The sequence below is a fragment of the Amblyomma mixtum genome, chromosome 3 (assembly GCF_055824585.1).
Source record: "Amblyomma mixtum isolate Tamu chromosome 3, ASM5582458v1, whole genome shotgun sequence".
NCBI lineage: Eukaryota > Metazoa > Arthropoda > Arachnida > Ixodida > Ixodidae > Amblyomma > Amblyomma mixtum.
Window position 1 is genome coordinate 88,991,913 of NC_143014.1, and position 23,655 is coordinate 89,015,567.

General features: G+C 47.8%; 4 non-coding genes and 2 pseudogenes across 4 annotated transcripts; all 6 read left to right on the forward strand.

Annotated features, from left to right (window-relative positions):
- Window positions 1-3,935: 3,935 nt before the first annotated feature.
- On the forward strand, window positions 3,936-4,775 carry LOC149350898 (uncharacterized; annotated as a pseudogene).
- A 6,643-nt stretch (window positions 4,776-11,418) lies between these two features.
- TRNAE-UUC (transfer RNA glutamic acid (anticodon UUC)) lies at window positions 11,419-11,490 on the forward strand. The gene has a single exon. It is a non-coding gene; the product is annotated as a tRNA-Glu (tRNA).
- A 5-nt stretch (window positions 11,491-11,495) lies between these two features.
- TRNAQ-UUG (transfer RNA glutamine (anticodon UUG)) lies at window positions 11,496-11,567 on the forward strand. The gene has a single exon. It is a non-coding gene; the product is annotated as a tRNA-Gln (tRNA).
- Window positions 11,568-14,903: 3,336 nt separating this feature from the next.
- LOC149350901 (uncharacterized) lies at window positions 14,904-15,743 on the forward strand (annotated as a pseudogene).
- Window positions 15,744-22,380: 6,637 nt separating this feature from the next.
- TRNAE-UUC (transfer RNA glutamic acid (anticodon UUC)) lies at window positions 22,381-22,452 on the forward strand. Its single transcript has one exon. It is a non-coding gene; the product is annotated as a tRNA-Glu (tRNA).
- A 5-nt stretch (window positions 22,453-22,457) lies between these two features.
- TRNAQ-UUG (transfer RNA glutamine (anticodon UUG)) lies at window positions 22,458-22,529 on the forward strand. The gene has a single exon. It is a non-coding gene; the product is annotated as a tRNA-Gln (tRNA).
- Window positions 22,530-23,655: the final 1,126 nt, after the last annotated feature.

Consider the following 23,655-nt stretch of genomic DNA (forward strand, 5'->3'; position numbering starts at 1 on the left):
TTACTGTTTACAATTAAATCTTTCCTTCCTTTATCGGTAAAAAAGACAATCATGCACGCACTTGCATACAGTGTTATAAGATATGGCATCACAGTGTATGCGCACTCTTCGCAAAGGTATCATGATCGGGTAGACGCTCTTCTAAAATATATGTTGAAAAGTACCGCCTGTGAACATTCCTTTCCCCCTCAAGTAAACTTGTATAATTTTCTTGGTCTTCCGTTCTTTGAAACTTTATATAAGCACACGGTTATTCTTCGGCACTTTTGGAATCCTACTTTCAAGACGAGAGCAGTTTCTGCCAGAACACTACTTAATTGTCAACGCTACACGGTCGCCAGATACGCAACCAGGTACGGCAAAGCAAGACGATGTGTATAATTCCCTACAATATTCAATACGCTTCCTGATCAGGTGTTGTCCGCTACTTCTACAGACACCTTAAAACAAATGCTCAAATCTGTGAAGTCTTAATTCTAAATGATGCAAGAAAGTTGTAAGTTCCAATGTGACTTTTTTTCTTTTTTATACAATGTATCTTCCGTAGTATTTGTATTTCAGTGTTTGTGCACTTACTCTGATTTTTTATTGCCTTTACTTTTCGCTCGCCGCTTTTGCCCGGCCTAGTCCTGCAAGCCTCCTCTTGGCTTTGACAGGCCCGAGTCTGTATGTATCACAATGTGTTGTGGCAATAAAAATTATTATTATTATTATTATTATTATTATTATTATTATTATTATTATTATTATTATTATTATTATTATTATTATTATTATTATTATTATTATTATTATTATTATTATTATTATTATTAATGCTTAGAACGCCTTCTTGCCCCGCTCGTATTATGCAGTTCGATAGTGCTTCCGGCTGGAAAGCTGCGAAGACGCACGAAGCATGAGCTCCGTTAGAGCTGTCAGGCGTGAGGTTGGGCTAGTTGGTTCTTGGAATCAGTCATAATAAAACTGCGCGAAGAAGACACAAAACTGCGCTTTGTGTGTTCCTGTTTGTGCCTTTTCTTGTTCTGTCCTCTTCGCGCAGTTTTATTATGACTGGTTAGAGCTGTATTTGCGGATGCTGGCCGTGATTATACTGTTTCGTCTGAATATTACAAAATTATTTTGCCTCAGCTGCCAACTGGAACTGCATCCCTGAACACTCTTATTATGCACTGCGTTGTGTCCAGCCGGCCTTATCACATCGATGAAATCGAAGAAAAGATGGAGTGGCTCAAGGTCGTCGCAGACGTGGCGTCGACAGGCGTGTACCAGATGAATCACGCCTGCGCTGTAACGACGCATTCAATGGCTGCTAAACAAGTGGTGGTCGCCGCGAAGACGTTGTTTATAAAAGGTAAAAAAAATACATCGTTATCGGCCATAATCACAGTAAAATATGAATGAAGCTGCCCTGGATTTCAAATAATATCAGCAACGACGCCGCGCGGAAAGTACAGGAGCCCTTCGGAAAAGTTGAAAGACTTTCCAGGGAATCTTGGCGTGCAAGCAAGTTCAAGGTAGCACAGACTTCGACCAGGTCAGTGGTGTTGACCATGAAAGATGGATTTACCTCCCAGACGTTGCCGCATCAGTTGCGCATTCAGAGCAGCTAACGCCCTTGTTATCGTTCCTGGAAGATCGCCGCTATGCCTGCGAAAGAATCGCGTATTCGTAAATGTTCGGAGTGCAGCAAATCCGGCCATGTCAGCGCTCGGCTATGTCACGTGATCCTGTGAGGTCATAAGTGCTACTACCAATCGGCGAATTTTATCGCTAAGACGAGGTGTTTTCTTCAGTGATAATTCTAATTGCCATCATCGACCTGACGACACCCACTGCAGGACGAAAGCCGCTCCCATAGAAGCTGGGAGGAGGCGTGGTCAGCATGGTATGCTGCAATATGTTAATACATTCGTTCACCCGTACCTCCACTACTCGTTCATCTTGAAAGGCGTTACCATTCAATTATACTTTCCGAATCCGGACGCCCAGTTTATAGGGGCTTCTACAGTATCGTACAGAAGGCTTCTACAGTATCATACGCCATGCTGAGTGACAACTTTGGTTGCCTTAATACCTGAGAAAATTTGTCTCGGTTTTCCTCCACCACTCTATGGTAAGGCGGTGTTTATCCTCATAGAGAAATTAGGTGGCAGTCTTCGTGCGGGCGGCCAGCTAAGGATCGAAGCGCCTTGTGTGTTTGGCTCGTGTACCCGATGGGTGTTGCGTAATGAACTTTGGCGAGTTCACTGTGCACGGTGGATGGACGGATGCGGTAGAGACCGCCTATACGCTTGGGAAGCTGCTTCGCCTTCCTCACAAGGCGGTTTCTTGCCTACATAGCCACTCACCGGCAGCTTTCGACTAGGCGTCGGAAGCACCGTTTTCTGCGGCGATGAGCGCGGCCCCAGAGTTGGCTTTCTCGTGGTTCGTTAGTGCTTCTACTTTTTATCGCGCTCTGAAGGGTGACGTTCCGGTCTTGTCACCAAGGTTGGTGATGAACAATGAGGTCAGACACTAACTTGTCAGCATACCAGCTTGGGTTTCGGTGCCTGCTGGACTTAATGTCGAGCCAGGAAAGTCTGGTTCGGGCTATCAGGATGCGCATTTCGGAATTTAAATGAACGCAAACGACAACTTCATAGAATTTTAATTCAGAGTGAAACTCGATTCTACAGCTCTTTCTGGATACACTGTCGTTTCTTCGGCAACAATATGCGTATAGCTGACAAAACAAGAATTAAGAAGTTTCGCGCCCCTTGAGTGAAACTCGTGAAGTCAAGACAAAAGACGACTCGGCAATAACAGGTGGAATCAGTGACGATGTAACCTAGCTTCACCGCATTGCGCTCGAAAGGCTGTCTTTACGTCGCAATACTTCACTTGCAAAAGCGACTACAAAACGGCGATACCTTTTTTCTCTTTATTTTCTACCTTTTCAACTTTAAAAAGCTAAGTTTTTTTTACCGGAAGTGTACTCTCTGTCTTTCGAACGCACTATTGGATTCATACTGGTCGACTTCAGTTCGCCTTCGGTGTCCCGTTACGGCTAGGTAGCTGACAGCTCTACGGTGTGGCAGGGCAAGGAATATTTACGAACAAGACTCAGAGGGGGCGGTACTATTTACACAATGCATTTCTCTAACTCCTTGCGGCGAAAAAAAAATGACATGGATCCAGAATCATCCATGTTTGCTGGACCCGCCGCGGTAGCCCAATGGTTACGGTACTCGGCTGCTGATCCGAAAGACGCGGGTTCGATCCGGGCCGCGGCGGCTGAATTTAGATGAAGGCGAAATTCTAGAGGCCCGTGTACTGTGCGATGTCAGTGCATGTTAAAGAATCCCAGGTGGTCGAAATTTCCGGATCCCTTCACTACGGCGTTCCTCATAGCCTAAGATGCTTTGGGACGTTAAACCCGAATAAACCAAAACAAACCAAACCATGTTTACTGAGGTAATCAAGAATGATGCTCTTCGCTTTTGATAATTTTCTCTCTCGGAGGAGGTGAAGGGATGCTCTTTCAATATAGTCTACTTGAAGGTGCTTTTCTTTCATTTTCGTGATTCCAAAAGTGTTTGTTTAAACACCATGATCTGAGCTCTTGTACCTTTCGGCCACGCCACATGGGCATGCGCTGCAACCGCAGTGCGAGCAGACGAAGACAAGGAGAAGGAGGCAGCCGCGCGCGCGTGCCACGCGCAGTACCGCCCCTAGTCGCCCCGCGGACCGACAGTTGTCCTGGGCTTTGCCGGTCCAGGCCGGTTCCCAAGGCCCTTGCCCCGACGGAGGAAGGCCCCTGCGGTGGAGTCGCTTCCCGTGCCTCGCGAAGCTGAGTCCAGCCCCTGGGTTGCCTGCGCCTTCGACGGCGGCCGACGCAATCATCGCACCAGGTGCAACACCAAGTTGCCCACGGAGGCTGACCTGAACGGATCATGGAGAGCGACGGTACCAGGCGTACTAGGAAAGCCCCAAAGCGAAAGTTGACCCCCAACGAAAGCGACCCCGACGATTCGAAGCTGACAGGGACCCAGAAAAAGGAAAACCCCGAGAAGCCGAAGCCCAGGGGAACCCGCAAGAAGGCAACGGCGGCCGCGGGCGCGGTTGACTTGTCGACAGCGAAACCCAGCACAAGCCGCCGCAGGGCTGCACTCCTTTCTCCAAAGGAACCCATGGCACTCAAGGGTGTCGTACCGAAAGCCGCTGCTAGCACATCAGGGAAATCAGCATTGCGGGAGACGTCTGCCACCGCTAAGAATCAGTATGTAAAAAAAGCGGCCGATGTGCCGGGAAGCGAGGCCACTGGACCCTCCATAGATAAAGTGAAGATGAAGATCCTCCGCCGGAGGGGCCGTTCTCCACTCAAGGCAACGGAGCCGCCATCAGACAACACCGACGGGGGCGCACGTACGCGTGGTACCCGCCGGCGACCGGGAAGCAAATCTCGCAGTGTCGGAGGTGAGAAGCGGCACCGAAGCAGGCGTCATCACTCTCGAAGCAGCGGTGGCGGACGGCGTCGCGTCCGATCCCATCGCCGGTCTCGGGCCAGCTCGTCTGGCCGCAGCGACTCGGGCAAACGAGCGCCTAGGAAGCGCCGTCATTCCCACTCGAAGCTTTCAAAAGGCAGCGCCGGTCGTAAGCGCAGAGGCGGCCGCCACCACCGCTCTAGAAGCGTGTCGTCGGACAGCGGATCTGCGGAGAGAAGCGAAAAGAAAATCTGAAGTTCGAGGTCCCCCTCAAGCTCCCGGAGCAAGCGTGGGGCCAGCAAAGACTAGACGAGGATGTCGGAGTGATTCTAGATGCGATGTGGAAACCAACTGAGACAAGCACAAGTTGCTTCGAGAACCAAGGATGGACCCGTGGATTCCTTGTGTTAAAAAATTTCTGAATTTTTTTTTAAATCAGGAACTTGGCCAGGATGCACGCCGTCTCCGAAAAAAAGAAACACAACACGTGTGCAGCTCAGCAGTGGCGAAACAAGACCAAAATTTGATAGTGATTATTCTGAGATGATATTAAATTTTATTCATTTGCTGTGGCACTAGTTTCTTTTCTTGATATTTGTTTTGATTGTTGGCTTCGAAATTTTGGGAATTCCATTCTCGAAATTGACGCGAAAACGCCGATTTCACTCGCATTTGTTTGCAGTCATAAATTTTATCAGTGCCAGATCCAAGGGGGGAGAGATTGATTCGGCAATGAGCCTCCATAAACCTGCTTGCTGCCTATGTGCTCCGTTCGAGTTCTGCAGACAGATTTGTGGACGTCTGTGCTCCCTGGTACAGTTCCATTCTAAACCTCAAGTGAGCACAAGTCACCAGTTATCTCTGCTCACTCGCACTATGAGGCGTTAAGGATTGTGTAGCCTATTTCTCTTAACGTGAAGCCAGCTTTCCCCAGTTTCCGTGCAATATAATGTCATCTTTCCTAACGAATGCATGCGCGTTCTCCATTTCCCGAAGAAAGTGGCACAAATGCATCTTCCACAAAGGGATATACTTAGAGGCGCAAAAACAACTACTTGTCCAGGGTGTGTTACAGGCCATTTAAGTAATGGTGGAAAACAGCGGAAAGTGGACGATGAAGATGCCACACGCACCAGTTGTTGGAATAGAAGAAAAAAGAGCCCACTGCACAAAAATTAAGCGCAGCAGAGCTGAAGTGGGGGCTAGTGAGTGCACATTTTTAATGTTGCAAAAAAGCACATACTGGACAAGACACAAAGGAAGAAGTGGAAGACCACATGTGCTCTTAGGAAACAAAAAAAAAGACAATGTAAAAACTTTTTTTTTTACGTGAAGTTAATGGTGCCGTTCGGTCTAAAACGCGGCGTTGGCGTCGTTGCGAGTGCAAAATACACATCGGTCGTTATGGCAGTAGTAGTAGTAGTAGTAGTAGTAGTAGTATCAAACTTTATTCCGAAAAATGGGACCGGGTTTAGGGGTTTCTGTGCTTGGGCTGCAGGCGGTGTTCCTTGGTACAGGATCCCATTGGTTCTTGCTGCCTCCTCGGCCCGCTCAACCATAGGAAAGCAGTTTCCTGAAAAGACAGAAGGTGGTCAAGCGGCATCGAACCACTGTCGCCTAGGCCAGGAGCTGGGCATGCTACATCCACACTGCTGAGCAATACACGTTCAGCGCGATAACTGAAGGCCTTGTATGAGCACCTCACACTGCACACAAAGCGAATCACATTAAGGAACACCAAGCTAGTTTCACTTTTGTTCATGGCGCACATATTTGAGTGCCCACTTATTTGCGTGCACACTTATTCGCGTGCACACTTATTTGAGTGCACACTCAGTTCAGTGCACACTCAGTTCAGTGCACCACTAATGTCTGTCCCCGCAGGCGACAGGTACCTGTGCCGCGATAACGCATCTTGCGACGCCGTGGGAGCTGAGAATTAGGCTCCCATCTTAACTCCACAAAACAGGAGTGCGATGCCGAGATATCATGATGTCAGAATTCTGCGCCCCATCCATGCAGGGGCGAAGGTGCTTGGCCTTCCCCGCACGCACTTAAATGCGCCCTTCAAAGAACCTTTCCCGCAGTTTTAAGCAAAGGTGCAGGGAAGTCCTCTAGTAGGCGGGATATGCTTTCCAGCGGGGGAAACGTTCTTTTCAAGCTTCGTTCTCGTTTGTATCGAGAATGCCATGCGAGCGATCCACGAGGACTGCAATGCTGAGTGTGTGGTTCATTGATCCTCTGAAAGTTGGTTAGTCTTAACCAATGTACATAATCAACACTTTGCCTAAGCTAATTTTGTCTATGTAAAACCAATCAAATGCGCTTGCATTTGTCATACTCGGGAATTCCTCGTAATCCTGTTTGTCTTAACGGAACTCTACAAGAAATTGCTAAAAATATGAACAGATGGCCTAAATCCACGAAAAAAAGAGAAAATATAAATAAAAATGTTCCATCTTGACAAACAGCGTTAAAGACTGGTTAAAAGGAAGACTGACAACACGAACACTTTTGTCTCGTCTTTCGCGTTGTTTCTCAAGCTGAAATCACACCCAACTAGCCCAACTGTCTACGCTTGTTCATTAGCTTTAAGCGATAACATATTCAGTAATATTATAAATTGATCAACACCACAAAATAAATAAATTAATTAAAATTCCCCTATGCCCCTTGGTTTCTGTGGCTGTTGGCTTCATATTTATAACGAGCCCCTCATTCCCCTTTCCTTGTCTGCTTAATCTCTGTAATGTTATTTACTACATGCACGCAAGAGGCACACAGATCATTAAATTGCGAAGAAATATGTACGCAGTAATGGGGAATACTTCAGAAATTTCAGAGTGAATGCTGTCCTGTTAAACAACATGAGATGAACTATAGCAAATTACCGAGTGCTTGGACAGGCAAACCACACCGTCAAGTTAAAATATAAAATCACTTGACCCTCAGGTAATTCGGATTCAAAGGGAACTGAAAATTTGTCCGAATTAAGCAGAGTTCAGCGCAGCCTTTTGGATGCCCCGATGCGGACAGTAGCAAAGGGTCTATTGGAATAAATAGGAAGTACAAAATAAGTGCATTACAAAGAAACGAAGGACACGAGTGCAAGGAAACGAAAGTAATATGTACAGTTGGGCAAAACAGCCGCAGTTGACAATAGATGATAAGGCAACTGCAGGTAGTTACTGACTACATCCAGGTACTTCGACCAACCAATTACACATTCTGATCACAGGAGAGCAATTAGCGGAAGAATGAGAATGACCTGGAGTGGATTTGGCTCTTACTCCGAAGTTATGCAGTATGCGTAGAGAGTTTTAGGCTTTTACTTTTTGGGGAGCCAGTGGACATTTTTTGGGTGTTTATTTCAAAACATACTTCAAAATATTTTTCGAATATCATTTTCGACAGGTGAATTCCCTTTTTTTTTTTGCTGCGACATGTCATATTCCTTTGCCGACAAAAGTAACTTCTGGGTAACGTCTGAGTTTACCTTGGCCTTTTTTGTCAGAGCACGCAGTACGGGGACGGCAAGGACGGATGAGAAAACCAGTTGTGGTAAGCCCCTCCCTCCCGTTCTGTTGGCTTCTCGTTGCTTTCCACTCTCCCCCTTGCCTTACTCCAACTTCCCTCCCAAGAGTGAGGCACCCCAACAACTGTACCAGCACAAAGGAAATGAACCTTGACCTGCGCGGCCCGGATCGAACCCGCGTCTTTCAGACTGCTGACCTGAAAGACGCGGGTTCGATCCCGGACGTGGCGGTCGAATTTCGATGGTTGAAAATTCTAGAGTCTCGTGTGCTGTGCGATACCAGTGCACGTTAAGGAACCCCAGGAGGCCGAAATTTCCGGAGCCCTTCAATACGGCGTCCCTCATAGCCTGAGTCCCTCTGGGATGTTAAACCCCCACAAAACCATAAAACAAAGGAAATAGGCACACGACGGAACCACGCAAGCCACACCAATTTAATCGCACAGAAGCACCCCCATCAAAGCCAAAGAGAAAATAAGTGAAAACGAAAGTAATTGAGGTTATTCAGGGAGCCTGGCACACTCTCAAGAGTTGTACTTTTGAAAGTGCAGAAGACAGCAGCTTAGGCGACAGTGTGGAACCCGCATGACCGTTCTTTGCTAGCGAAACCTGCGTCGTGCACGGACGAGGCGGAGCCAGTGACATCGGGTCACATGGTGCTCTGTCCTCGATCGGAATCAGTGATTTCGTCCATCCTTTAGCGTGTGCTGACCCCGCATAGCACATGGGCGCTTTTGCCTTTCGTCTCCGCGAAAATCCCGCCTTCGCAATCAGGATTCGATCCCGCTAGCCTCGAATCAGCAGCTGAACGTCAGTCACTGTGCTGTCATGGCAGGCCTTTCTTTTTTCTCTCAAATTATGAACAGCTGCTTATCGATATCCACGAAAAGAGAAGTGTATAATTAATGAATACCGCCATTATTCACATATGATGTCCAAATTCAAAGGATTACAAAAGCACTTGAAATAAGGTTAAGAACAGCACTATGAAGCATGACAATGGAAATAGTAGGTACGGCATTAACAGATAAAGGCACAAAAGCATAGATTAGAGAACAAAAACACATTGAGGATATTCTCGCTGAAATTAAGAAGATAAAACGAAAAGGTAATCACAAATTTTCGAAAAGGCGAAATCACGAAAACCCTTAATTTCCTCGAAGCCTAAAGGCACAGCCAGACATTGTGAGGTACGCTGGGCATGTCAAGAACAGAAGTGCAAGGCGTTCCGTACAGTTTATGGCTGCATAAACTGAATGGAACCAGCTGCTCACTTGTCCTTGGATTTACATAAGTTTGTATGACCTGCAATGCCGATCTCGAGTCGCAGAATATAGTCCATTGGTGCGCGGACTGGTGACCAATAACATAACGGACGGCCTCTCGTATGGCTGCCAATTTGGTTGTCGTATAGATGACGTTTTATGCATCAGCCTGAAACTGTGACATAAGGCCTTTCCTGGCACTATCACCGCTGCAGCTGAAGAGGGGGTCGTCACGGATCCATCCACAAAAACGTTCTGGGAGTCAACACACATAGAACAAAGTATGACAGCGCAGTTGTTTCAGACCGACTGTTGGAATGTGTGTCTTATTTGCAATCCCTGGAATGGTTGTACGTATATATGGTTTCGGTACTGCCCAAAGTGGCTCCTCCGCAATCTGGTGTGGCATGTAGTTCGAAGGCACCGCACTACAATGCATCCAAAGGGTTTTAGAAAAGGCTAAATCTGGGCGCACAGCACTAATTTTGGTCAGGGGGTGATGACGTTGCCTGGTCAGATGTCACAAATTCACACGAAGAGGCTCCTCTTGAAAATAAATTCGTGCTCGGCGGGCGCGGGCCTCGTAAAATGTGCCCCATGTAGAAATTTTGAGTGGCAAACCCAAGCATACTCTTAAAGCGCGAGCCTACGCGGTTTCAAGCGCAGGCAGGCATGATAGTCTGACCCCCGAGAGAATGGGTGCACTGTATCTGAGAAGACCGACTAGCAGCACCTGGTACACGTGAAGTAAAGATCGCTCAGTGGGACCCCAGATTTCCCTGCTATGCACCGCACAATGCTCACACAGCTGTCAAGCTTTTTTCTTGAGCAAAGAAATGTGCTTCGTCCAGGACAGTTCACGGTTCATCGTAACACCTAAGAATTTGTGATGTGTTACGTATATAACAATTTGTCCGCCGATTGTGTCCGGAGACCAAAACATTAACTTCCGTGTGAAGGCCAAGATTAAGCTTTTAGTTGGCGAAAGTTCAAGCCCCTCACGGCGCAAGTACGCAGAAGTAATGGAAACTGAGCGCTGCAAACTTGCTTGCATTTGGGGACGCGTGACACTTGGGGTGCGTTTGAATACCTCCTAGTAGACGGCTACTTAGACGTCTAGCCGGACAGCCGCCATCTTGGGACGCGTTCCATTTCTCAGGAAGCCTTCCAAGATGGCTGCTTCGCTGAAGTCAACAACGATGCAGGCTAACTTTCTGTCTAAAGATGGCGGAGCTGATGTACTCGGATGAGCGAGTCGTGCTCTTCGCGGGCGTCGGACTGTAGCCGGAGTACGCATAGGCACTGTCCTTCAAATGTGGGGCAGTTTGAGTTAATTTGTGCGCACACCGCTCAGTAATTAAGCAGTCTTAGTGGACGTGCGATTCCTAGCAGTGTATATGAATCACGCACTTCTTTGACTTGGCCCGGAACCAGTCGTTCAAGAAGAGTCAGTCTGCCTGTTGATGTTGTTGAGATTTTCTAAATCCTCGACAGGCATGCATGAAATCGTGTGAGAGATTCCGCACTTACATTGGCCTGGTTAACTGTTTGATTGGTCACATTGGGCTGGTTAAGCCCCTTCGTGCTCACACTGGACTGGTTAGCCCGCTTCATACATACACTGGGCCCACACTCCGTCGGGGTTTTGGAGAGCTTCCTATTCAGGCGCCACTCACAATCTCGATGTAGCCACCGTCGAACTCCGTGCCATCCGAGTCAGAAAAATTGCATGATCCCCGGAGCTCTGAGGGGAGATCCACACTGCATCCAGGTTGATATGTGCGGTCTACATTGCAAACCACAGAAGGCCGCAGATGCGGCGGGTCATCCGCCATCGCCTGGGACGGCGACGTCGCCTTGAAGGCCACTGAAGGACAAAATATTTTGCAAAAACAGGAGCTCGATCAAGAGAAGCTGCCGTCTTCTTCTTCTTCCTCCTCCCTCTGGGATACTGGGATAAGACTGCTCGATGCAGCCTTGTTTCCTGCCTTTCAGATTTTGACTTCCTGTCCTGTTCTAGTCTAGTTCCTTTCGTGGAAGCGGCTTATCGACTAGGGAATATTAAGACATGAGATGCCACTGAGCCTGGAAATTAAGGGTTTTGTGCAAGCGAACAATGCCTAGAGTGTCCTCTTGCTCCACCTGGTCGTGTTCCGGCGTGGTCTAGTGGATAGGATACCTGGCTTTCACCCAGGAGGCCCGGGTTCGATTCCCGGCGTCGGAATGTGTGGTCTCATGGTGTAAGGGTTAGCACTCTGGACTTTGAATCCAGCAATCCGAGTTCGAATCTCGGTGAGACCCTTTATTTTTTTAACCTACTATTTTGCTGCCAAGGTGAGCCTGGGTGTCCATGGCCGAGTCAAGCTGTCCAAGAGGCAGCGTTTACTGTGGGCGCCCTACCCCCATGTACATTTTGGTGCTGAATTAAGCATTATTATTATTATTATTATTATTATTATTATTATTATTATTATTATTATTATTATTATTATTATTATTATTATTATTATTATTATTATTATTATTATTATTATTATTATTATTATTATTATTAATGCTTAGAACGCCTTCTTCCCCCCTCGTACTGTGCAGTTAGATACTGCTTCCGGCTGGAAAGCTGCGAAGACGCACGAAGCATGAGCGCCATGAGAGCTGTAAGTCATGAAGTCGCGCTAGTTGGTTGTTGGAATCAGTAGTAATAAAACTGCGCGAACAACACACAAAGCGCAGCTTTGTGTTTTCCTGTTCATGCTTTTTCTTGATCTCTCTTCGCGCAGTTTTATGATGATTGGTTAGAGCTGTATTTGCGGATGCTGGCCGTGATTATACTGTTTCCTCTGAAGATTACAAAATTATTTTGCCTCAGCTGCCAACCGGAAATCCATCCCTGAACACTGTTCTTATGCAGTGCGTTGTGTCCGGCTGGCCTTATCACATCGGTGAATTCGGAGAAAAGATAGAGTGGCTCAAGGTCGTAGCAGACGTGGCGTCTGCGCTGAATCACGTCTGCGCTGTAACGACGCATTCAATGGCTGCTAAACAAGCGGTGGTCGCCGCGAAGACGTTGTTTATAAAAGGCAAAAAAAATACATCGTTATCGGCCATCATCACAGTAAAATATGAATCAAGCTGCACTGGATTCCAAATAATATCAGCGACGACGCCGCGCGGAAAGTACTGGAGCCCTTCGGAAATGTTGAATGACTGACCAGGGATTCTTGGCGTGCAAGCAAGTTCAAGGTCGCACAGACTTCGACCAGGTCAGTGGTGTTGACCATGAAAGATGGGTTTACCGCCCAGACGTTGCCGAATCAGTTGCGCATTCAGAGCAGCTAACGCCCTTGTTATCGTTCCTGGAAGATCGCCGCTATGCCTACGAAAGAATCGCGTATTCGTAAATGTTCGGAGTGCCGCAAATTCGGCCATGTCAGCGCTCGGCTATGTCACGTGATCCTGTGAGGTCATAACTGCTACTAACAATCGGCGAATTTTATCACTAAGACGAGGTGTTTTCTTCAGTGATCAGAATTCTAATTACCATCATCGACCTGACGACTACCACTGCAGGACGAAAGCCGCTCCCATAGAAGCTGCGAGGAGGCGTGGCCAGCATGATATGGTGATATGTTAATACATTCGTTCACCCGTAACTCCACTATTCGTTCATCTTGAAAGGCGTTACCATTCAATTATACTTTCCGAATCCGCGGATGCCCAGTCGATGGGGCTTCTACAGTATCATACGCCATGCTGAGTGACAACTTTGGTTGCCTTTATACCTGAGAAAATTTGTCTCGGTTTTCCTCCACCACTCTATGGTAAGGCGGTGTTTATCCTCATAGAGAAATTAGGTGGCAGTCTTCGTGCGGGCGGCCAGCTAAGGATCGAAGCGCCTTGTGTGTTTGGCTCGTGTACCCGATGGGTGTTGCGTAATGAACTTTGGCTAGTTCACTGTACACGGTGGATGGACGGATGCGGTAGAGACCGCCTATACGCTTCGGAAGCTGGTTCGCCTTCCTCTAAGGCGGTTTCTTGCCTACATAGCCACCCACCGGCAGCTTTCGACTAGGCGTCCGAAGCACCGTTTTCTGCGGCGATGAGCGCGGCCCCAGAGTTGGCTTTCTCGTGGTTTGTTAGTGCTTCTACTTTTTGTCGCGCTCTGAAGGGTGACGTTCCGGTCTTGTCACCAAGGTTGGTGATGAACAATGAGGTCAGACACTAACTTTTCAGCATGCCAGCTTGGGTTTCGGTGCCTGCTGGACTTAATGTCGAGCCAGGAAAGTCTGGTTGGGGTTATGCGGATGGGCCTTTCGGAATTTAAATGAACGCAAACGACAACTTTATACAATTTTAATTCAGAGCGAAAATCGATTCTACAGCTCTTTCTGGACACACTGACGTTTCTTCCGCAACAATATGCGTATAGCTGACAAAACAAGAATTAAGAAGTTTCGCGCCCCTTGAGTGAAACTCGTGAAGTCAAGACAAGAGACGACTCGGCAATAACAGGTGGAATCAGTGACGATGTAACCTAGCTTCACCGCATTGCGCTCGAAAGGCTGTCTTTACGTCGCAATACTTCACTTGCAAAAGCGACTACAAAACGGCGATACCTTTTTTCTCTTTATTTTCTACCTTTTCAACTTTAAAAAGCTAAGTTTTTTTACCGGAAGTGTACTCTCTGTCTTTCGAACGCACTATGGGATCCCTACTGGTCGACTTCAGTTCGCCTTCGGTGTCCCGTTACGGCTAGGTAGCTGACAGCTCTACGGTGTGGCAGGGCAAGGAATATTTACGAACAACACTCAGAGGGGGCGGTACTATTTACACAATGCATTCCTCTAACTCTTTGCGGCGAAAAAAAACGATATGGATCCGGAATCACCCATGTTTACTGGACTCGCCGCTGTGGCTCAGTGGTTACGGTACTCGGCTGCTGATCCGAAAGACGCGGCTTCGATCCCGGCCGCGGCGGCTGAATTTAGATGAAGGCGAAATTCTAGAGGTCCGTGTACTGTGCGATGTCAGTGCACGTTAAAGAACCCCAGGTGGTCGAAATATCCGGATCCCTTCACTACGGCGTCTCTCATAGCCCGAGTTGCTTTGGGGCGTTAAACCCGAATAAACCAAAACAAACAAAACCATGTTTACTGAGGTAAACAAGAATGATGCTCTTCGCTTTTGATAATTCTCTCTCTCGGAGGAGGTGAACGGGTGCTCTTGCAATATAGTCTACTTGAAGGTGCTTTTCTTTCATTTTCGTGATTCCAAAAGTGTTTCTTTAAACACCATGATCTGTGCTCTTGTACCTATCGGCCACGCCACATGGGCATGCGCTGCAACCGCAGTGCGAGCAGACGAAGACAAGGAGAAGGAGGCAGCCGCGCGCGCGTGCCACGCGCAGTACCGCCCCTAGTCGCCCCGCGGACCGACAGTTGTCCTGGGCTTTGCCGGTCCAGGCCGGTTCCCAAGGCCCTTGCCCCGACGGAGGAAGGCCCCTGCGGTGGAGTCGCTTCCCGTGCCTCGCGAAGCTGAGTCCAGCCCCTGGGTTGCCTGCGCCTTCGACGGCGGCCCACGCAATCATCGCGCCAGCTGGTGGAACCCTAAGTTGCCCACGGAGGCCGACCTGAACGGATCATGGAGAGCGACGGTTCCAGGCGTACTAGGAAAGCCCCAAAGCGAAAGTTGACCCCCAACGAAAGCGACCCCGACGATTCGAAGCTAACAGGGACCCAGGAAAAGGAAAACCCCGAGAAGCCGAAGCCCAGGGGAACCCGCAAGAAGGCAACGGCGGCCGCGGGCGCGGTTGACTTGTCGACAGCGAAACCCAGCACAAGCCGCCGCAGGGCTGAACTCCTTTCTCCGAAGGAACCCATGGCACTCAAGCGTGTCGTACCGAAAGCCGCTGCTAGCACATCAGGGAAATCAGCATTGCGGGAGACGTCTGCCACCGCCAAGAATCAGTCTGTAAAAAAGGCGGCCGATGTGCCGGGAAGCGAGGCCACTGGACCCTCCATAGATAAAGTGAAGATGAAGATCCTCCGCCGGAGGGGCCGTTCTCCAGGCAAGGCAACGGAGCCGCCATCAGACAACACCGACGGGGGCGCACGTACGCGTGGTACCCGCCGGCGACCGGGAAGCAAATCTCGCAGTGTCGGAGGTGAGAAGCGGCACCGAAGCAGGCGTCATCACTCTCGAAACAGCGGTGGCGGACGGCGTCGCGTCCGATCCCATCGCCGGTCTCGGGCCAGCTCGTCTGACCGCAGCGACTCGGGCAAACGAGCGCCTAGGAAGCGCCGTCATTCCCACTCGAAGCTTTCAAAAGGCAGCGCCGGTCGTAAGCGCAGAGGCGGCCGCCACCACCGCTCTAGAAGCGTGTCGTCGGACAGCGGATCTGCGGAGAGAAGCGAAAAGAAAATCTGAAGTTCGAGGTCCCCCTCAAGCTCCCGGAGCAAGCGTGGGGCCAGCAAAGACTAGACGAGGATGTCGGAGTGATTCTAGATGCGATGTGGAAACCAACTGAGACAAGCACAACTTGCTTCGAGAACCAAGGATGGACCCGTGGATTCCTTGTGTTAAAAAATTTCTGAATTTTTTTTTAAATCAGGAACTTGGCCAGGATGCACGCCGTCTCCGAAAAAAAAACACAACACGTGTGCAGCTCAGCAGTGGCGAAACAAGACCAAAATTTGATAGTGATTATCCTGAGATGATATTAAATTTTATTTGCTGTGGCACTAGTTTCTTTTCTTGATATTTGTTTTGATTGTTGGCTTCGAAATTTTGGGAATTCCATTCTCGAAATTGACGCGAAAACGCCGATTTCAGTCGCATTTGTTTGCAGTCATAAATTTTTTCAGTGCCAGATCCAAGGGGGGAGAGATTGATTCGGCAATGAGCCTCCATAAACCTGCTTGCTGCCTATGTGCTCCGTTCGAGTTCTGCAGACAGATTTGTGGACGTCTGTGCTCCCTGGTACAGTTCCATTCTAAACCTCAAGTGAGCACAAGTCACCAGTTATCTCTGCTCACTCGCACTATGAGGCGTTAAGGATTGTGTAGCCTATTTCTCTTAACGTGAAGCCAGCTTTCCCCAGTTTCCGTGCAATATAATGTCATCTTTCCTAACGAATGCATGTGCGTTCTCCATTTCCCGAAGAAAGTGGCACAAATGCATCTTCCACAAAGGGATACACTTAGAGGCGCAAAAACAACTACTTGTCCAGGGTGTGTTACAGGCCATTTAAGTAATGGTGGAAAACAGCGGAAAGTGGACGATGAAGATGCCACACGCACCAGTTGTTGGAATAGAAGAAAAAAGAGCCCACTGCACAAAAATTAAGCGCAGCAGAGCTGAAGTGAGGGCTAGTGAGTGCACATTTTTAATGCTGCAAAAAAGCACATACTGGACAAGACACAAAGGAAGAAGTGGAAGACCACATGTGCTCTTAGGAAACAAAAAAAAAAGACAATGTAAAAACTTTTTTTTTACGTGAAGTTAATGGTGCCGTTCGGTCTAAAACGCGGCGTTGGCGTCGTTGCGAGTGCAAAATACACATCGGTCGTTATGGCAGTAGTAGTAGTAGTAGTAGTAGTATCAAACTTTATTCCGAAAAATGGGACCGGGTTTAGGGGTTTCTGTGCTTGGGCTGCAGGCGGTGTTCCTTGGTACAGGATCCCATTGGTTCTTGCTGCCTCCTCGGCCCGCTCAACCATAGGAAAGCAGTTTCCTGAAAAGACAGAATGTGGTCAAGCGGCATCGAACCACTGTCGCCTAGGCCAGGAGCTGGGCATGCTACATCCACACTGCTGAGCAATACACGTTCAGCGCGATAACTGAAGGCCTTGTATGAGCACCTCACACTGCACACAAAGCGAATCACATTAAGGAACACCAAGTTAGTTTCACTTTTGTTCATGGCGCACATATTTGAGTGCCCACTTATTTGCGTGCACACTTATTCGCGTGCACACTTATTTGAGTGCACACTCAGTTCAGTGCACACTCAGTTCAGTGCACCACTAATGTCGGTCCCCGCAGGCGACAGGTACCTGTGCCGCGATAACGCATCTTGCGACGCCGTGGGAGCTGAGAATTAGGCTCCCATCTTAACTCCACAAAACAGGAGTGCGATGCCGAGATATCATGATGTCAGAATTCTGCGCCCCATCCATGCAGGGGCGAAGGTGCTTGGCCTTCCCCGCACGCACTTAAATGCGCCCTTCAAAGAACCTTTCCCGCAGTTTTAAGCAAAGGTGCAGGGAAGTCCTCTAGTAGGCGGGATATGCTTTCCAGCGGGGGAAACGTTCTTTTCAAGCTTCGTTCTCGTTTGTATCGAGAATGCCATGCGAGCGATCCACGAGGACTGCAATGCTGAGTGTGTGGTTCATTGATCCTCTGAAAGTTAGTTAGTCTTAACCAATGTACATAATCAACACTTTGCCTAAGCTAATTTTGTCTATGTAAAACCAATCAAATGCGCTTGCATTTGTCATACTCGGGAATTCCTCGTAATCCTGTTTGTCTTAACGGAACTCTACAAGAAACTGCTAAAAATATGAACAGATGGCCTAAATCCACGAAAAAAAGAGAAAATATAAATAAAAATGTTCCATCTTGACAAACAGCGTTAAAGACTGGTTAAAAGGAAGACTGACAACACGAACACTTTTGTCTCGTCTTTCGCGTTGTTTCTCAAGCTGAAATCACACCCAACTAGCCCAACTGTCTACGCTTGTTCATTAGCTTTAAGCGATAACATATTCAGTAATATTATAAATTGATCAACACCACAAAATAAATAAATTAATTAAAATTCCCCTATGCCCCTTGGTTTCTGTGGCTGTTGGCTTCATATTTATAACGAGCCCCTCATTCCCCTTTCCTTGTCTGCTTAATCTCTGTAATGTTATTTACTACATGCACGCAAGAGGCACACAGATCATTAAATTGCGAAGAAATATGTACGCAGTAATGGGGAATACTTCAGAAATTTCAGAGTGAATGCTGTCCTGTTAAACAACACGAGATGAACTATAGCAAATTACCGAGTGCTTGGACAGGCAAACCACACCGTCAAGTTAAAATATAAAATCACTTGACCCTCAGGTAATTCGGATTCAAAGGGAACTGAAAATTTGTCCGAATTAAGCAGAGTTCAGCGCAGCCTTTTGGATGCCCCGATGCGGACAGTAGCAAAGGGTCTATTGGAATAAATAGGAAGTACAAAATAAGTGCATTACAAGGAAACGAAGGAAACGAGTGCAAGGAAACCAAAGTAATATGTACAGTTGGGCAAAACAGCCGCAGTTGACAATAGATGATAAGGCAACTGCAGGTAGTTACTGACTACATCCAGGTACTTCGACCAACCAATTACACATTCTGATCACAGGAGAGCAATTAGCGGAAGAATGACAATGACCTGGAGTGCATTTGGCTCTTACTCCGAAGTTATGCAGTATGCGTAGAGAGTTTTAGGCTTTTACTTTTTGGGGAGCCAGTGGACATTTTTTGGGTGTTTATTTCAAAACATACTTCAAAATATTTTTCGAATATCATTTTCGACAGGTGAATTCCCTTTTTTTTGCTGCGACATGTCATATTCCTTTGCCGACAAAAGTAACTTCTGAGTAACGTCTGAGTTTACCTTGGCCTTTTTTGTCAGAGCACGCAGTACGAGGACGGCAAGGACGGATGAGAAAACCAGTTGTGGTAAGCCCCTCCCTCCCGTTCTGTTGGCTTCTCGTTGCTTTCCACTCTCCCCCTTGCCTTACTCCAACTTCCCTCCCAAGAGTGAGGCACCCCAACAACTGTACCAGCACAAAGGAAATGAACTTTGACCTGCGCGGCCGGGATCGAACCCGCGTCTTTCCGACTGCTGACCTGAAAGACGCGGGTTCGATCCCGGACGTGGCGGTCGAATTTCGATGGTTGAAAATTCTAGAGGCTCGTGTGCTGTGCGATACCAGTGCACGTTAAGGAACCCCAGGAGGCCGAAATTTCCGGAGCCCTTCAATACGGCGTCCCTCATAGCCTGAGTCCCTCTGGGATGTTAAACCCCCACAAAACCATAAAACAAAGGAAATAGGCACACGACGGAACCACGCAAGCCACACCAATTTAATCGCATAAAAGCACCCCCATCAAAGCCAAAGAGAAAATAAGCGAAAACGAAAGTAATTGAGGTTATTCAGGGAGCCTGGCACACTCTCAAGAGTTGTACTTTTGAAAGTGCAGAAGACTGCAGCTTAGGCGACAGTGTGGAACCCGCATGACCGTTCTTTGCTAGCGAAACCTGCGTCGTGCACGGACGAGGCGGAGCCAGTGACATCGGGTCACATGGTGCTCTGTCCTCGATCGGAATCAGTGATTTCGTCCATCCTTTAGCGTGTGCTGACATCGCATAGCACATGGGCGCTTTTGCCTTTCGTCTCCGCGAAAATCCCGCCTTCGCAATCAGGATTCGATCCCGCTATAGCCTCGAATCAGCAGCTGAACGTCAGTCACTGTGCTGTCATGGCAGGCCTTTCTTTTTTCTCTCAAATTATGAACAGCTGCTTATCGATATCCACGAAAAGAGAAGTGTATAATTAATGAATACCGCCATTATTCACATATGATGTCCAAATTCAAAGGATTACAAAAGCACTTGAAATAAGGTTAAGAACAGCACTCTGAAGCATGACAATGGAAATAGTAGGTACGGCATTAACAGATAAAGGCACAAAAGCATAGATTAGAGAACAAAAACTCATTGAGGATATTCTCGCTGAAATTAAGAAGATAAAACGAAAAGGTAATCACAAATTTTCGCAAAGGCGGAATCACGAAAACCCTTAATTTCCTCGCAGCCTAAAGGCACAGCCAGACATTGTGAGGTACGCTGGGCATGTCAAGAACAGAAGTGCAAGGCGTTCCGTACAGTTTATGGCTGCATAAACTGAATGGAACCAGCTGCTCGCTTGTCCTTGGATTTACATAAGTTTGTATGACCTGCAATGCCGATCTCGAGTCGCAGAATATACTCCATTGGTGCGCGGACTGGTGACCAATAACATAACGGACGGCCTCTCGTATGGCTGCCAATTGGGTTGTCGTATAGATGACGTTTTATGCATCAGCCTGAAACTGTGACATAAGGCATTTCCTGGCACTATCACCGCTGCAGCTGAAGAGGGGGTCGTCACGGATCCGTCCACAAAAACGTTCTGGGAGTCAACACACATAGAACAATGTATGACAGCGCAGTTGTTTCAGACCGACTGTTGGAATGTGTGTCTTATTTGTAATCCCTGGAATGGTTGTACGTATATATGTTTTCGGTACTGCCCAAAGTGGCTCCTCCGCAATCTGGTGTGGCATGTAGTTCGAAGGCACCGCACTACACTGCATCCAAAGGGTTTTAGAAAAGGCTAAATCTGGGCGCACAGCACTAATTTTGGTCAGGGGGTGATGACGTTGCCTGGTCAGATGTCACAAATTCACACGAAGAGGCTCCTCTTGAAAATAAATTCGTGCTCGGCGGGCGCGGGCCTCGTAAAATGTGCCCCATGTAGAAATTTTGAGTGGCAAACCCAAGCATACTCTTAAAGCGCGAGCCTAAGCGGTTTCAAGCGCAGGCAGGCCTGATAGTTAGACCCCCGAGAGAATGGGTGCACTGTATCTGAGAAGACCGACTAGCAGCACCTGGTACACGTGAAGTAAAGATCGCTCAGTGGGACCCCAGGATTTCCCTGCTATGCACCGCACAATGCTCACACAGCTGTCAAGCTTTTTGCTTGAGCAAAGAAATGTGCTTCGTCCAGGACAGTTCACGGTCTATCGTAACACCTAAGAATTTGTGATGTGTTACGTATATAACAATTTGTCCGCCGATTGTGTCCGGAGGCCAAAACATTAACTTCCGTGTGCAGGCCAAGATTAAGCTTTTAGTTGGCGAAAGTTCAAGCCCCTCACGGCACAAGTACGCAGAAGTAATGGAAACTGAGCGCTGCAAACTTGCTTGCATTTGGGGACGCGTGACACTTGGGGTGCGTTTGAATACCTCCTAGTAGACGGCTACTTAGACGTCTAGCCGGACAGCCGCCATCTCTGGACGCGTTCCATTTCTCAGGAAGCCTTCCAAGATGGCTGCTTCGCTGAAGTCAACATCGATGCAGGCTAACTTCCTATCTAAAGATGGCGGAGCTTATGTACTCGGATGTGCGAGTCGTGCTCTTCGCGGGCGTCGGACTGTAGCCGAAGTACGGATAGGCACTGTCCTTCAAATGTGGGGCAGTTTGTTGAGTTAATTCGTGCGCACACCACTCAGTAATTAAGCAGTCTTAGTGGACGTGCGATTCCTAGCAGTGTATATGAATCACGCACTTCTTTGACTTGGCCCGGAACCAGTCGTTCAAGAAGAGTCAGTCTGCTTGTTGATGGAGTTGAGATTTTCTAAATCCTCGACAGGCATGCATGAAATCGTGTAAGTGAGAGATTGCGCACTTACATTGGCCTGGTTAACTGTTTGCTTGGTCACATTGGGCTGTTAAGCCCCTTCGTGCTCACACTGGACTGGTTAGCCCGCTTCATACATACACTGGGCCCACACTCCGTCGGGGTTTTGGAGAGCTTCCTATTCAGGCGCCACTCACAATCTCGATGTAGCCACCGTCGAACTCTATGCCATCCGAGTCAGAAAAATTGCATGATCCCCGGAGCTCTGAGGGGAGATCCACACTGCATCCAGGTTGATATGTGCGGTCTACATTGCAAACCACAGAAGGCCGCAGACGCGGCGGGTCATCCGCCATCGCCTGGGACGGCGACGTCGCCTTGAAGGCCACTGAAGGACAAAATATTTTGCATAAACAGGAGCTCGATCAAGAGAAGCTGCAGTCTTCTTCTTCTTCCTCCTCCCTCTGGGATACTGGGATAAGACTGCTCGATGCAGCCTTGTTTCCTGCCTTTCAGATTTTGACTTCCTGTCCTGTTCTAGTCTAGTTCCTTTCGTGGAAGCGGCTTATCGACTAGGGAATATTAAGACATGAGATTCCATTGAGCCTGGAAATTAAGGGTTTTGTGCAAGCGAACAATGCCTAGAGTGTCCTCTTGCTCCACCTGGACGTGTTCCGGCGTGGTCTAGTGGCTAGGATACCTGGCTTTCACCCAGGAGGCCGGGGTTCGATTCCCGGCGTCGGAATGTGTGGTCTCATGGTGTAAGGGTTAGCACTCTGGACTTTGAATCCAGCAATCCGAGTTCGAATCTCGGTGAGACCCTTTATTTTTTTAACCTACTATTTTGCTGCCAAAGTGAGCCTGGGTGTCCATGGCCGAGTCAAGCTGTCCAAGAGGCAGCGTTTACTATGGGCGCCCTACCCCCATTAACATTTTGGTGCTGAATTAAGCATTATTATTATTATTATTATTATTATTATTATTATTATTATTATTATTATTATTATTATTATTATTATTATTATTATTATTATTATTATTATTATTATTATTATTATTATTATTATTATTATTAATGCTTAGAACGCCTTCTTCCCCCCTCGTACTGTGCAGTTAGATACTGCTTCCGGCTGGAAAGCTGCGAAGACGCACGAAGCATGAGCGCCATGAGAGCTGTAAGTCATGAAGTAGCGCTAGTTGGTTGTTGGAATCAGTAGTAATAAAACTGCGCGAACAACACACAAAGCGCAGCTTTGTGTTTTCCTGTTCATGCCTTTTCTTGATCTCTTTTCGCGCAGTTTTATGATGATTGGTTAGAGCTGTATTTGCGGATGCTGGCCGTGATTATACTGTTTCCTCTGAAGATTACAAAATTATTTTGCCTCAGCTGCCAACCGGAAATCCATCCCTGAACACTGTTCTTATTCAGTGCGTTGTGTCCGGCTGGCCTTATCACATCGGTGAATTCGGAGAAAAGATAGAGTGGCTCAAGATAGGCGTGGCGTAGATAGGCGCCTACCAGGTGAATCACGTCTGCGCTGTAACGACGCATTCAATGGCTGCTAAACAAGCGGTGGTCGCCGCGAAGACATTGTTTATAAAAGGCAAAAAAAATACATCGTTATCGGCCATCATCACAGTAAAATATGAATCAAGCTGCACTGGATTCCAAATAATATCAGCGACGACGCCGCGCGGAAAGTACTGGAGCCCTTCGGAAATGTTGAATGACTGCCCAGGGATTCTTGGCGTGCAAGCAAGTTCAAGGTCGCACAGACTTCGACCAGGTCAGTGGTGTTGACCATGCAAGATGGGTTTACCGCCCAGACGTTGCCGAATCAGTTGCGCATTCAGAGCAGCTAACGCCCTTGTTATCGTTCCTGGAAGATCGCCGCTATGCCTACGAAAGAATGCCGTATTCCTAAATGTTCGGAGTGCCGCAAATTTG